Below are 14588 nucleotides of genomic sequence, written 5' to 3'. Positions count from 1 at the left end.
CGATTACATATTTGGAAGTCATCTTTGTGTTTTTTTCCTTTCTGAAAATTTTCTCCTGTTTCCTCTCTTTGTTTTTCTCCCATTATATTGACTTTTCAGAGGTTACATTAATAGGTTAAAGGCAGCTTGTGTTTGGGTGGGATCATCATCTCACCAAATGGAGAAACTTAATGTAAGGCTTTTAGGATCCGAGGTTTGTTTTTCTCTCTGGAAGCCGCTTTGCATTGGTCATTATCTTCATATGACTTTCTTCACACACTTCAATATGGTTTGGTAAATTTTGCATTGTTTAAGTCTTTCAGTTAGTTGTGGACAGTGATGGCTACCAGATGACAAGTTTACCTGTGCAGATATTGTGTTGTTAGAATTCAGGAACCATGAGGGTGAGTTATTAAATTACTTTTAAAACAAAGGCAGTAGAATAGTGTAAGTGTGTGTGTGTGTGTGTGTGTGTTTGTGTGTGTGTGTGTGTGTGTCATTGCCATTTAAGTAGCTGGTAGAGCAATTAAAGGTGGGAAGTGTCTTAAGAGGGGTGTGTTTTATCATGGAGAAGAAAATATGGCAGCATTCAACTTGTGGTGGTGGCTGCTCACATCACAAGCCACCAGGATGCAGATGAGCAGCTGGAACAATAGACTAGACCTACTTCAGTTAGTTAGGCTGTACCTACAGAAGCTTCTAATCTCTGTAATCTACAAAATCAGAACCACATACTAGAGGGGAAACACTAAACAAGCAAGCAAGCAAGCAAGCAAGCAAGCAAGCAAGCAAGCAAGCAAGCAAGCAAGCAAAATACAAACAAACCAACAAAATCCAGCCTGTTACAGACTTTTTTTGTTGCAAATCACAAAATATGTTTGACTTTGTTGATATTTGGTTGCTGTTTTTGAGTTATTGTTCCTGAGTTTGTACTGAAACTAAACTTAGCAGTATTAGTGATTTATTTCAAAGATGGGGTAACATTTTGCACTGGTGCAATAGTTTGTAGCGTGAAGAGCTGTATACCTGAATAGTGACAAAAAATATCCCTGATTGAGAAGCATTCTGCAGTTTATCATGACACTAGATTTTCTACATTGCTGGGCCCTTGAGCTTAAAGCTCTGATATTTTTTCATAAAGCCTACAAAAGTCAGGGAAGGGATATGTATCAAATAAACACTATGCTCTTTTATTAATTTATTAGTTTTGTTGGACAGATTTTCCTAGAAATTGCAAAGCAGTTTGGCAATGTTCCTTGAGGAGCAAAGAAATCCTTAGCACTAAGTACTCGGGTATTGGTCTATACACTGTGACATACTTAGTGGGCAACGTCTAAAAGCAGAACACACCCTGTGTGCATAAGCACGGGCATGTGCACTACTTTATATACAGCAGCAGTCCCGCCCCCTCCCCCTCCTTCAAAACTGCAGTTCAGTGTGGTGTTTAGGATCCTCGATGTGAGATTAGAGGGTCAAGTTCAAATCCCAGCTCTGCCATTTAGTAGCTTTGAGTCATTGGGTAAATCAGTTAAACTCTTTAGGCTGCAGATTCCTTATTGGTAAAGTAGGCATAGTAATTGTGCCTTCCTCATAACATTCGTTGAGAGAATTCAATGTGTTAATCCATGTAATGCGCCCCACACAATTCACTAAGCCACTCAATGGTAGTTGCTGTTATTATCCTCACCATATTGCAGGGAAGAATGCAAATCGGAAAGTAGGTCAGAGAGATTAATATGATGTTCCCTTCATATAAGTCTAATGTGGAGTCAGCTATAAAACGCAATTACTTTGTAAGTAGTAATCGTGATGCCAGCGATTAGCAGAGGGAAGGTCTGGAGTTAAAGGCTGTCATTGCCCTGAGTACAGTGGAGTTTTGTGCAGGAATTTTTGAATGAGTATCCTTTTCTCTTCTTTCTCCCGAAACTCTAATGGTTACTTTTTTTTTTTTTTTTTCATTTTTATTTTATTTTTGCTGCAGGGTTTATCTTTTTTCTTTTTTCTTTTTTCTGCAGGGCAGAAAGTCTCCTGAAAAATGGCACAAAGCAAGATGAATACGTGCTTGCTTCACATATAGGTTTCTCTTTGTTATTGAGAGTATATATACGCTTGGAGTAGGGGGCCAGGTATTGTTTTGCATTTACCCCATTTGATGGTGCCCCTGTGAGCACGGGATAAACCCTTAACCTATATTGCTACTAGAGCCTCAGTTTGAACATCTACAAGCATTTGCTTTACAGTTTTCCAAAATAATAACAATTTAAAACAGGGAGACTGTTCATAAACACCGAATTATCTGTGAGACAGGGCCAAGTTCCACCAGCTGCACTGGCTCAGTTCCTACATCTGGGCTCTGAGGCGGGTAACAAAAAAAAAAAATCTCCATGAACAGTATTTTAAGAATTTTGGCAACATACAGGACAGGGGAATTAAAAAGATTTCTCTTCTGAAAACAGAACTGGTGGAAAAGATTCTGTTTGCTCGCCACAGTTCAGTAAGCAGTCCAATAGGCCGAGACTTAGATACAAACAGGCATGCCTGGAGTACTGTCCAAAGCCACCATGTCCCCATAATCAAGGCCAGTGTACTTGCTGGCAGAGGCCCAGGAGCTGGGAATGGCAGGGTGTTCTGCAAAGCATAAAATGGTTTCCCAGATTACTACTTTGTACCCTAATGGTAATAGTTCTCAGCAGTGAGTTGAAAAGAAATCATCAGTTGGAAAACTGTAATTGATCCATCCTTCTCTTCTTCTTTCCCTTCCTCTTCCTCCTTTTCCTTCTCTTCCTCCTTCTCTCAGTTTCTTTTCTTCTCTTTTTCCTCCTTTTCTTCTTTCTCTTCTTGTTCCTCTGCATAGTTCTCCTTCATCTTCTGTCCTTGAAATAAACCAGATTGTTTGCTTTCGTTGCTTCTCTAGGGGTTTCGTGTATTCCCATATAGCTGCATTCACTGTCTGCAAATAGGAAAAGGAAAAGAGTCGTGTAGAAAAAAATACTCTCCTAAGAAACAGACTAAGAATTATATACTCAAAATTAATTCATAAAATTTAAGTACTGAAGTAAAGGAGGAGTGTAAATAACACAAGGGGCCTTCAGTGTAGTGGCTGACAGAAAGGGAAAGAAAAATGACTGTCTCTAAATAATTGCACTATAATTTCATCTTAATGAAATGATGGATCCCTGTTTCTAGAAAAGCTCAGCAGACCCTTGGATTATAATGAAGAACTTTATAGTCCAGAAAACCCCAAATGGCAGAAAATAGACAAATCAAAATGGCACATTGGGTCATTATTTGATATATTAAGATAGAAAAGATGGAGTTTCAGTTGGATGTTGGGGCACAAATCATCCAGGAAGATAGTTATTTGAATGCCGAGGAGTTGGAGCAAATCTGTGGGAGGGTAAAAGAGGGCAAAGACCTTTCGGGCTTCAAATGGAAACTGTGACAAAAGGTTTGGAAGAAGAGACAGATCGCTTTCTTGCTGACAGGATTTCTGGAACCTGATCTAGCAGAGCATGGGGAGAGGCACAGGAAGACAGACGGGCACAGGATACCATCATTCAAGCCAGTGTAGTCAACTCTATGTTGCAATGGAATAAAAAGCATAGATGACATTGGATGGTTTACAAGTCTTAGACTATGTAATCAGATTGTGCAACTGGCAAAATGAGAGATCATGATATCTAAAACTGGCTGCTGGTCCCAGGCAGCACAACTTCTGTGAAAAAGAGCGAGGATGAGAATGGAAAAATATTAGGATGTTGTCCCCAGATTAGCAGATGATGAAAGCCAGTAAATCTGAAGTCCTGGACTCCAGTGACCAGAAAAGCTGCCTGAATTGGTGAAATAAGAAAAATGAGGGAAGAAAATAAGAGAAAAGGCACCTTCCATACCACTGTGGGTTTTTTTTTTCATTAACTGTCTTATTCTGCTGTTGTTTGGTTGCTACTTCTTGTATTAAGAACTATTCCTCCCGTCTGAAATCTTGTTCATGGCAACCTTGACATGTGGGATGGCCTTTGGAATATTGCCTATATCAAATATGGTAATGCCTTCTCAATGAGATAATTATGCTCTTTTCTCATAAAAACTGATGGGTCTCTACTAACCTCTTTTCTTCCATAGATACTTTTTAAGCCTGACAAATGTATCTCTGCTATTTGATTTACTTATTGAAAGAACACACTTGTGTCTCTTCTATTATTTGTTTATATAGAAAAACCCCTCTTAGTCTTTACAGCATTAAACACCAATCATCTTATTAGTTATTGATACTTTGATGATTTGACTTGGTCTTGTTGAGTGGTGCTCCCAGAGTTCCCTAATTCATCTGATTGGCCCCTGGACTGAGAAGAGCTGAGATGCCATGACTATCACTCTTCTGGAGTTTTCCATGTGGTATCTCCCTCAGGGTCAGTGAAAGGGAGCCACAGCTGTCATGCTCAAAGGTAAGTGTTGAGAGAAAGAGCCAAATGGAAACCATGTTACCGTTTGTGATCTAATCTTGGGAGTTGGACAATGATACTTCCTCTCCCATTTCATTCTTTGATGGAAGCAAATATATTGTCCAAGTGGAGGGAAAGTCAAATGCACCGTTGAATAAAGAGAACCTAGGAATTTGTGACCAGTTCTGAAATCCTTGATAGTCTCCATCAGTCTACTCTGCTCATGAAGAGTTTTAGAAGCCTTTCAGAGTTATCCATCTGGGTTTAATGTCACAATACAAAGCACTTATCAAGCCTATTATTCAATTTGGAGCTCAGCAAGTATGTACTGAAGATCTGCCATATATCTACATGGGGAATATAGTAATGAAGACTCAAGTTCTGAGTGTATAGCCATGATGGCCATAATGAAACAGCCTAATAAGAAGGTGCACACTACTCTATTGAAACATTTTCCTCAAAAGGTTAGCAATGACCTTCTCTCAATCCACTGGTGCAAACTGGTGATAGCTACAACAATCAGTATGTGTCATAGTTAATATTCTTGATACATTGAGATGCACTGATTTGCACTGATTTTTTTTTTTTTAAGAATTCTGGCTTCTTGGTTGTCATTTTATGGACAACCTGTAATTTCTTCTACTTTGCTGCCTCTTTTTTTTTCTCAACTCTTGTCAATACTTCAGAGCTCAGTTTTGGATCCTTTGCTCTTCCCATTTACCGCTTGAAATAGCCTATTTTAGTTTACCAGTTTTAATGCTACTTATAGGCAAATGGCTGCCAATTTATCTCTCAAATTATCTTTCTAATATTCCTTAACCTTTACCTAATTGCCTAGTGACAAAAAGACCTGCCTACTTAACAGAGAAAACTTAGCAGGTACTAACTAGAAATTTTGATGTCTCCAAGCAATAAAGCCCTCCTTTGTGATAATTCACATCTGAGTGAATTACACTATCATTTATTCTCATGCAAAATGCCTATGGGTCACTTTTGATAATCACTATATTTGGAAGTGTCTCCCAAAGTCTATGAACTGAAGGCTTGATTCCCCAACCTATGAGAGTATAAGAAATAGGGTGTCTCTAGGAAGTCAGTGCTAGTAGAAGGAAGTTTAGTCATCTGGGCATGGCATTAACAAGGATATTGTGACCTCAGTCCCTCCTGTCTTTTTAGTAAATAGTAGTAAATAGAGGTAACCAAGCTTTCCCTAAAACATATCCTTACCATGATATTTTGTGATTCCAGAAGCCACAAAGTAATGGGGTGGACACACCATGAACTGTGCTCGCTCCTCTTCAGGTATATTTTTTTTTTTCTTTTTTCTTTTTCTTTTTCTTTTTTTTTTTTTTTTTTAGCAGTGACTGAAAATGGTTAAATACAACTCCATCTTTCGCTCTGTTACTCTTTGCTATCTATTTACCAACTCTGCTAGTGTTTCCTCCAAAATAAATAATACCCACTCCATTGTCTTCTTTTTATTTCATTAGCTACAATGATCATCTATTTACACACAGTGTTGAGCTCCTGGACTGGAGGAAGTGCTTAATGAGACTGGGTGAGTCAATGTGTAATAAGCACCGTGGGTATTCTTACTAGTCAGTGTTGAAGAGAGTCTGGGTAGGATGAATGGTGCAGATAAGGGTGGGAGGGATTGGGAAAGCCATCAAAGCCTTTGGGATACTAAGCCTTATTTTAAAAATCCTGTAAATACAGACCTCCACTTAAGATAGTAGAACAGAAACAATTTGCTACAAAATTTATCTTTCCATAACTTATACGGAAACTAGGAAGCTGGATGTTAACAGCTCAAGACATAATTTTTTTTTTCTTGTCCTGCCCTGTCTGTCAAATTCTAAATGAAAAGAATATTGTTCTATATATTTCACATTTAAGATTTCTTTTCTTTCTGTTAAGGTAAAACTTTTCTTTTCCTTCCTTCTTGGGTGTTTTGGAAGAACATTATAATAGAGCCTTGCCAGAGAAAATACATTTTTCTTCCCTAAAAGTAAGTGTGGATTTTAACTTTAAAATATCTTTTCAGAAAATGTCCCTGGAAGCACAGTGCAGTGGTATTGAAAAAAAGCAAATATCTTTATGTATCTTGACACTTTCATAGGAAATAATAAAACTCCCCCATTTCTCAGAAGTATATGACTCAGTGTCCAATAGCCAACATTTTATTTTGGTGGAAATTGTTCATCTAGATTATGCCCACTTCCTCTACAAAGTTGCAATCAGCCTTCAAGCTGGGCCAAGAAGGACTTGTTTTGGCTTTCTCATTTTTCCTTAATTGTTTTATTTTTCTATTTTTCTGAGTTACCTTAGAGGCACTCATATCTGCCATGATTACCAGGTTGAATCTTTTTAAGAGCACTTTACAGAGGTGTTAAAACAAGCTGGACAACAAGGTATGAGTTAGGTAAAGAACTCACCTTCATTTGGCTTCTGTCAATGGACTTTGTAAAAAACAAATTAAGAGATTAGTAGAAGGAAGAGGAAATATAAAAAAACAAAAAGAATTGAAAGGGGCAAGAGTCTGGGCATACCTGGCAACCAACTATCTAGCTGGAAACACTAGAGCATTGTTGGGATAGCAGGATACTCAAGGCTTCCTATAGGAAAAGTTTCTTGGCTTCTTCACTGGAGGAGCCAAATGAGCCAAGGCAACCTGAGATGCAGATGGGTACTTTAGAAAAGACACTACCCCTTTTATCATCCCTCACAACTTAGTACTTTATTTCCTTTTCATCTTCCATAGATGTCATTAAACAAGTACTAGTAATAGTAATAATGAAAACTAACATTGTCTTTTGTTTCCTGTCTGCCAGGCATTTAAACACTTAACTATATACCCAGCATTCTTCCATTAAAGAATCAGAGGTCTGGGAGTGGTGTGGGGCTGGAGAGATGACTCAGTGGTTAGGAACACTGACTGTTCCTCCCTCCAGAACATCTGGGTTCAACTCTCAGCACCCACATGGCAGCTCGCCTCAAACTGTTTCACATACATGTAGGCAAAACACCAATGCACATAAAAATAAAACAAAAAGAATTAGAGGTCTGTCATACGCTGAATAACAGCAGCTGTGTCAACTTGTACATATACATACATATAAACAAACACACACACACACACACACACATGCATGCACAAATTTGAAAGTAGCAAATGCACTAGTTGAGAAGAAGGCATTAGACAGAGTGGGAGGGGATAATAGAAGGCCATAGGTGGTGGTGGATATGATCATAATATGTGGTATACAAGTATAAAATGGTCGAATATAAACATGTAAATAAAAGGTACTCTACTCTCAGTTGAAGAAAGGAAAAAAATAAAAGAATTTGGTGAAGATTAGAAGCATAAGCTAGTTTAAAGTAGAGCTCCAGCTCAGCTGTGTTTGACTTCCAAGGTGACAGACACAGATATAAGCCTCTTATCCTCTGTCTTGCACATCCTCCGTATCTGTTCCCTCCTTACCGGTCTTCAGTGGCTGTTCTCTCCTAAATCTGCGAGGGCACAAGGTGTAATCATCTTGGTATCTCCTGGGCTTGGGTAAGCCTTCCAAATTGAGACTGTACTAAGTTCAGCCCTGGCGAGGCGACCAATTATAGTATCCTTTTAGCTTCAACTCGAGAGAAATCCCCAGAGCAAGTGTTAAACTTGCTCACCCACACAACTTCCTCTCTTGGCTGAAGGTCAGAGAAAATGAATTCTGGATCCTGCATAAAGTCTCACTCAGGAAATAATAACTGCCATAGCCCAAGTACTTGGAGTCTCAACTTTGAAGCTGAGTTCATGGTCATTACCCAATTTTATAGGTTTTGATAGGGTGTGGGCCTGGTTTCTAAAAAATAAATACACATTCTTTGCTGTAATTTATGAAGTCTTGCCTTTTGAATTATAAAAGATATTCTACAAATTAGTAGCATTTTGAAAACAGTAATTTTCAATGTAGTCCCCTCTCACAATATTTAATGATTCTGAAGAAATATATCACTTGTATGTCACATTTCTGCCTTCTATCGCTATGATGACTCATTTTAAAAAGGAAAATATTCTCTTTTAAAACAAGTTAAATGTAGAACATGATTTGACTATGTGGGTTTTTTGTTTGTTTGTTTGTTTGGTTTGTTTTGTTTTTCAAGACAGGGTTTTTCTATGTATCCCTGGATGTTCTGGAACTCACGCTGTAGACCAAGCTGGCCTCGAACTCAGAATATCTGCCTGCCCCTGCCTCCCAAGTGCTGGGTCTAAAGGTGTGCACCACCACGCCCAGCTTGACTATGTGTTTTGATTCTTTTCCTACTCTGGTTTGTATGCTTGTCTCTTCTGGTATCTTCTTAAATGTGTGAAAATAATTGTTATCTGAAGAACTTCTGACTTGCGCATGATGCTTCTGAAGTAACAACCAGTTTGTGATCTATTGAATGGCTACAAAGACCCAACTCCATGGAGAGAGAGAGAGAGAGAGAGAGAGAGAGAGAGAGAGATAGAGAGAGTGTGTGTGTGTGTGTGTGTTCAACACATCCAGAATAAAGGTTTGATTAAAAATGTAGAAATATAACATGCATAAAGTTGAGAACAAAATACCTCAAGGAACACAGTATTTAATATAGTTTTCATGTTAACTTCAAACATTTTTGGGAGGACAGGCCAGCTTAGTATTCACTGTAGCCTTTACTTCTTATGAATGATCCAGAAAACCAATTTTCTTTCCTGTCAGTTGGCCTTGATGTTCTCTGTTATCTAAAATCATAATTTCCTTAGATGTTTCTATTCCCTTGCTCCTAAGGGTAGGTGAAATCTCCATTGCAACTTTTATTCTTTAACACATTCCCATGTTGCAATGTTGTGTTTACATATTATGATATTTTGTGTATATATGTATTATGTATACATGCATGTATGCCTGTTTATATCTGTGTGGGCATATACGTGTGAGCATGAATGTGGAGGCATAAAGTTGACGATGTGTGTGTGTGTCCCTCATTATTCCATTTTTTGTATTTAGGTGGATACTCATGTCGAATTGAGAGCTTTCCCACTCTGCTAATCTAGCTAGCTATCTGCTTAGACACTCCTTCTCCCAGACCCTGTGCTCAGCGCTCTTCACTACTTGTTTAGGTTTTAAATGGGTTCTGTGGTTCCAAACTCTGTCCTTACATTTGTGCAGAAAATGCATTACCAACTGATATATCTGCCCAGTCATGATGATATATAATTTTACAACTTAATAACTAAATATTGTCCCTCTACAGCAAGAGAGAAATGCAGTCAGAAATTATACATATTTTAACAACATCCATCCATAAGATAATATGGATTTAACACATATGCACAAACCATTGAATAAATAAAAAGTTAGTAAGAAAAATAATTAAATTATGCTTTATTTTGAATTATATTTCACCAGACTATGAGTATGGCATACTTTTTGAAAAAGCTCTATGCATGTTTAGTGAACATCCCTGGGTTTCTGATCTGCTCAGGCACTGAAAACAATGCAATGAATACAATCATATACAATATCTATTATTATGAAGCTTTTAGGACCAGCTAGAGACTAAAAATACATATATAGTAAGTGAATCTTAGAAATAGCATTATATAGGCGATCAAAGCTGTAGGAAGAGTATGAGACACTGTGTGAGAGAAAACTAGAAGTCTGCTTTAAATTGTAGTTAAGGTACTTACTCTGAAATACTTTATGTGGTTTGTGGGTTTGCTTTGCTTTTATGTGTAATCTTTATGTCTCATGTAAAGAAACGCAATAGCAAGAAGAAAGATTAAACCTATCTGCCTTTGCTCAAAATGATAACTTTATGTATAGCATACAGCAGTGGCTTATTACATTTATAGTAATTGGAAATACATTCTGCTCAAATTGATAGAAACTTAAGGAACAGCAACTGAAGAAATTTCTACTGCCTAAATTTCTACTGTCCCTAAAAGTTTCATAATAATAGATATTGCATACAATTGTATTCCTTGCTTTGCCTTTGGTGCCTGAGCAGATCAGAACCCAGGGTTGTTCACTAAACACACATTGCTAGGAAAAAAATTTATTGATAATCCAGCTCATGGATGGTAATTTTAAAATCCAAATCTCATGGGAGTTCAAGAGAGCCCCACTAGTTATATTCGAAGCCTCTCCATGAAAGGTGGTCCAAATGAGCTATATGATTGTGACTGATGCTCAGCAGTTATTAAAAGTAGTTAATTCTCTTCTCAAGTTAATATAATTTAAGCAAATTCTTGGAAAGAGTCAGCTATGGTATACTCTTTGAAAGATCAACAATTCTGGTCAATGGCTAATATAATGAATTGAAATTATCATTTATTCTATTCTTGTTCCTTCTCTCATATGTCCTTTATTCAGCTGAGATCCAACCTAAATACCTAGCTACTGAACTTGTCTGTTACTAGACTGGCAGATATTAGAACAGAGGAGAAGTGTTGATTGGTAGGTGAGAGATATAAGTTAAAAAACAAAACAAAACAAAACAAAACACAATACAACATAACACAACACAACACAACACAACACCAGGAGCTGATTTCACAGTGTAGAAGTAGAATTACCTTTTTATTTCACTCTCTTAAGGGAAAGAAAATATTTCCTCAGTATTTTGGTTCAGTTTAATCCTAAAACAGCAGTGTGATGGCTGAAATTCTTTATTAATTTACTTCTGCTCTGTACTTAGAAATAAAGAAATAAGCCTTTAATTAGCTTAACAACAAGGTTCATGTATTTTTTATTTTCTTCTTGAACATATGTCATATAGATATATAGATGTAGATATACATTATAGGTATAGATGTAGATGTAAATTACAAGTATAGGTATATTGCGTTAGTTATATGAGGTACTTGCCATGGAGCATGTGCAGGTGTGTGAGGACAGTTCTGCCATGCTTCCTCCATTCCTGTGGGTTCCAGGGTCAAACTCAGCAGGTCAGGCTTTGAATACCAGGGGCAAGCTTCTTTATCTATTAAGCTGTATCACCATCTCTAATTTAGTGTTGCTTTTTCCTGTAGAAGGATTTAGATGGATAGTGATGTATAACATCGCTGCTTACCGATATAATAATTCTAGTGTCAGAAAACCATTTGTTGTTAATATATAAATTATTATCTAGTTATATTTTCCTACTACAAGAAAATCATTCTCTGAGTGACTTGGACAATGTAAAGTTGGGGGAAATTTCGATCCTTAACTTTGGGAATAGATGTCGGTAATTCCAGTGAGGCTTCCAAATCCAGATGACCCAGTTCATTTTATTTCAGGGCAATGAGCAGATGGTGAATGTTCTCAGTCTATCTGGCATTAACGTGCACTCTGTCACCATAAGACTTAACAGTGGCAGATGGCAGTTATGTTAGCAAACATTTAGTTCTCCCTGCTCCATTCTGCCCTTAGGACTGAGGAAGGCCCAGCCATGGCTCACAGCTGAGTCTCCACTAATCCTGAGGAGAGAATGTCAAGCCACCGGAAGCCCTCACTTATGTGAGCTTTCCGGGCAGCAGGTACAGCTGGGCCCTCTTCAAAGGCTTGTGGATGCCCTGGCTTCCGTGTGAAATCCTTTCAACTATCCAGTGACATCCCAGGGCCTGGCTGAACAAGTCTATGGGATGGGTGGGGTTTCTCACCCTCTGTGGAAAGTTGCCCGGATATTTAAGGACAGCCTTTCTTGGCCTCTGTGGACTTTGCTGAATAGGAATGCCATGAACCATCTTTAGCAGAGTGTTTTTCAATAACATGAGTCACTAGATGGTTTTGGTTACTGAATGAAAACATTAAGAAAATCCTGTGATTTGTACCCCCAACCCAAGGACACTCTTTACTTTCTGGAATCTAGGTGGGAATATGTCACATGGGATTCTGCAAAGTTGTTAGTGACATCCTAATTGCAGCATACCAGGGATAAAATGACAATAGCTCCTATTATTTTTTTAAAGTAACTCTGAATTACTACATCAATAAATTAAGACTATGAAGATACTGTTTTGAGAGATGTTCAAAGTCTGACAGAGTCTATAATATAATGTCCATTTGTTTTAGGATCTTGCAAAGTACATTCTATAGTAACACATATAGGAAATGCATTCAAATAATGTCTGAGAGACTATCAAACCATTTATCTCTGTTTTATGGACACATACTTTTCACGTATAAGTTTTGAAATTTCTAATTGTTTGAACAACCTCTTTTGATTTGACTAGCTCTTAATCCTAAGCAGATCAGATGTGCAAAGCCTAACCAAGACAAAAGCAACTGCTAGCTTAAATTGCACACATTCAGCAATGCAGACTTGTTACCAACAGACCTCTGAGCTATGCCAGAAAAGACATAGATCATTCACATCTGAGTTGGGAAATGGAGTTAAAGGGCAATGCTGCAGGCTTATTATTCATTGCTGCTTGAAACACATGTAAGGATAAAGCCTTTTGATCCTGGTCATAGCCTGACTCACCAGCTTACCCATGACGTGTAGCCATAAGCTGCAATCTGTTTCTGGACTCAGGTCCTGCATTACTGAAGAGTGATATGCAAACCTTTAAACAGTTCACACGGCTCTCTCAACACTGGTCATGTTGCTCTGGGTACTTTACAGTCTGTGTGTGCTAGCTTTTAGGAAGTGAAAAGTGTCTGCCTTAAATGTGTTGGCAATGTATCAAGATGGCTTAGGATGTAGCAATGCCAGTCTTTGAGCAAAACATTGGGGGTACGTTAGACACACATGTTAGGGCAGGTAGTCCTTTTCTAAAGATTTAGATAGCTAAACTTATCTAACCTAATTGGCTCAGGTTTTTTTTAATTTCAATGGCACGTTCATAAACACATCACAGTCTAATATAGATGTGTATGCATACATATGCACATGTATTTATTTGATTTATTATCTAACGTATTTCTTTTAGCCATGTTTTCATCTCTAAAATGAAGCCTGTTGTATTTTATGTGAAATGCAACTTTGATTTCTTAAGTATGAGTACAGAATAACACTCTTTAGTGTGATTTTTTTTTTGAGTAGGACTATAAATCAAATGGATTCAGATTTCTATAGAACTACATTTTGATTTCCCTTTTTTATATTTTCAGAATTATTTATACGACTGTCTGAATACTCTGATTTGATTTGCCTTAGGGCCTACCTAAATTTATTTGTGTTAATCTCACAAGAATAATGATAAATGCATTTTTCTTTGGTTTTGAAAGTGGATTGGGAGCTTTTTAAATATTTAAAAGGTAAAGCCACTGAGAAGTTATGGACTCTAACATGATAAAGCTCAGAGAACTTAGAATTTCAATAAGGTCATGAATATGCCATTGAATCTTAGTAATCAACAAGGGGAGCTGTTGTGGTGTCCCTATAATAAAATATTAAGACATGGTATCTGTAGGATTCTAGAAAATAAAAGCTGACAGCAGGAGCTAAGAATTAATCACCTTCTCAAGTGGCTGTTTCTAAAATAAGTTACAATAAAAGATAAAATGCAATGGCAAAAAATTTCTTATTTTTCAAGTCTTGAAATTTTGTTTTGTTTTTTTTTTAAATCAAGAAACTACATGTCAAAATAAAGTTAATATTTTTACCAGTGTTTTTATAATATTTTCTTATTTTTTGAAATTAATAGTACCATTATCTGCCAATATCTTATGCATAATCTCCCCTTGATATATCTCAAATTTATAGCCTCTACTTTTAGTTGTTGTTACATACATACACGCATATATACATACATGTTTATCTATCTACACATATTTTGCAATTTAACAACTATTCATTATTTTTTTTTTTAAAAAAGAAACTCATAAAATGAGGACAATGAGAGAATTCTCTCAACTGGGAATTATGTTTCTTTTGAAGTAATTTGCTGTTGTTCTTATGGAACACAATTAAATTTTAATTTAAGCACGTAGAAATATACTTAACATTTTAAGTTTGTTATCTTTTGATAATTTCATATTGCATGCAATGAGCTGTGATTATAATAGTCTCCCCTTTGGACTCCATATCACCTCTCAGCTCCGAGAACCACATTCTTCCAATTTTTTTACCTCACACCCTCACAATCCTTCCTTCCTTCCTTCCTTCCTTCCTTCCTTCCTTCCTTCCTTCCTTCCTTCCTTCCTTCCTTCCTTCCTTCCCTCCCTCCCT

At 37.2% G+C, this 14588-nt stretch overlaps 1 long non-coding RNA gene across 1 annotated transcript in view; it reads left to right on the top strand.

The window, feature by feature from the left end:
• The first annotated feature begins 226 nt into the window (after positions 1-226).
• LOC110302874 overlaps positions 227-14588 on the top strand; it is a 47674-nt gene continuing 33312 nt past the window's right edge. Inside the window, exons 1-4 of the long non-coding RNA XR_002378870.1 lie at positions 227-273; positions 5670-5723; positions 5912-5979; positions 6339-6429. This is a non-coding gene — a long non-coding RNA (uncharacterized LOC110302874). The remainder of the gene's footprint in view (positions 274-5669; positions 5724-5911; positions 5980-6338; positions 6430-14588) is intronic.

The sequence above is a fragment of the Mus caroli genome, chromosome 10 (assembly GCF_900094665.2).
Source record: "Mus caroli chromosome 10, CAROLI_EIJ_v1.1, whole genome shotgun sequence".
NCBI lineage: Eukaryota > Metazoa > Chordata > Mammalia > Rodentia > Muridae > Mus > Mus caroli.
This window is presented reverse-complemented; position numbering and strand designations above follow the sequence as displayed.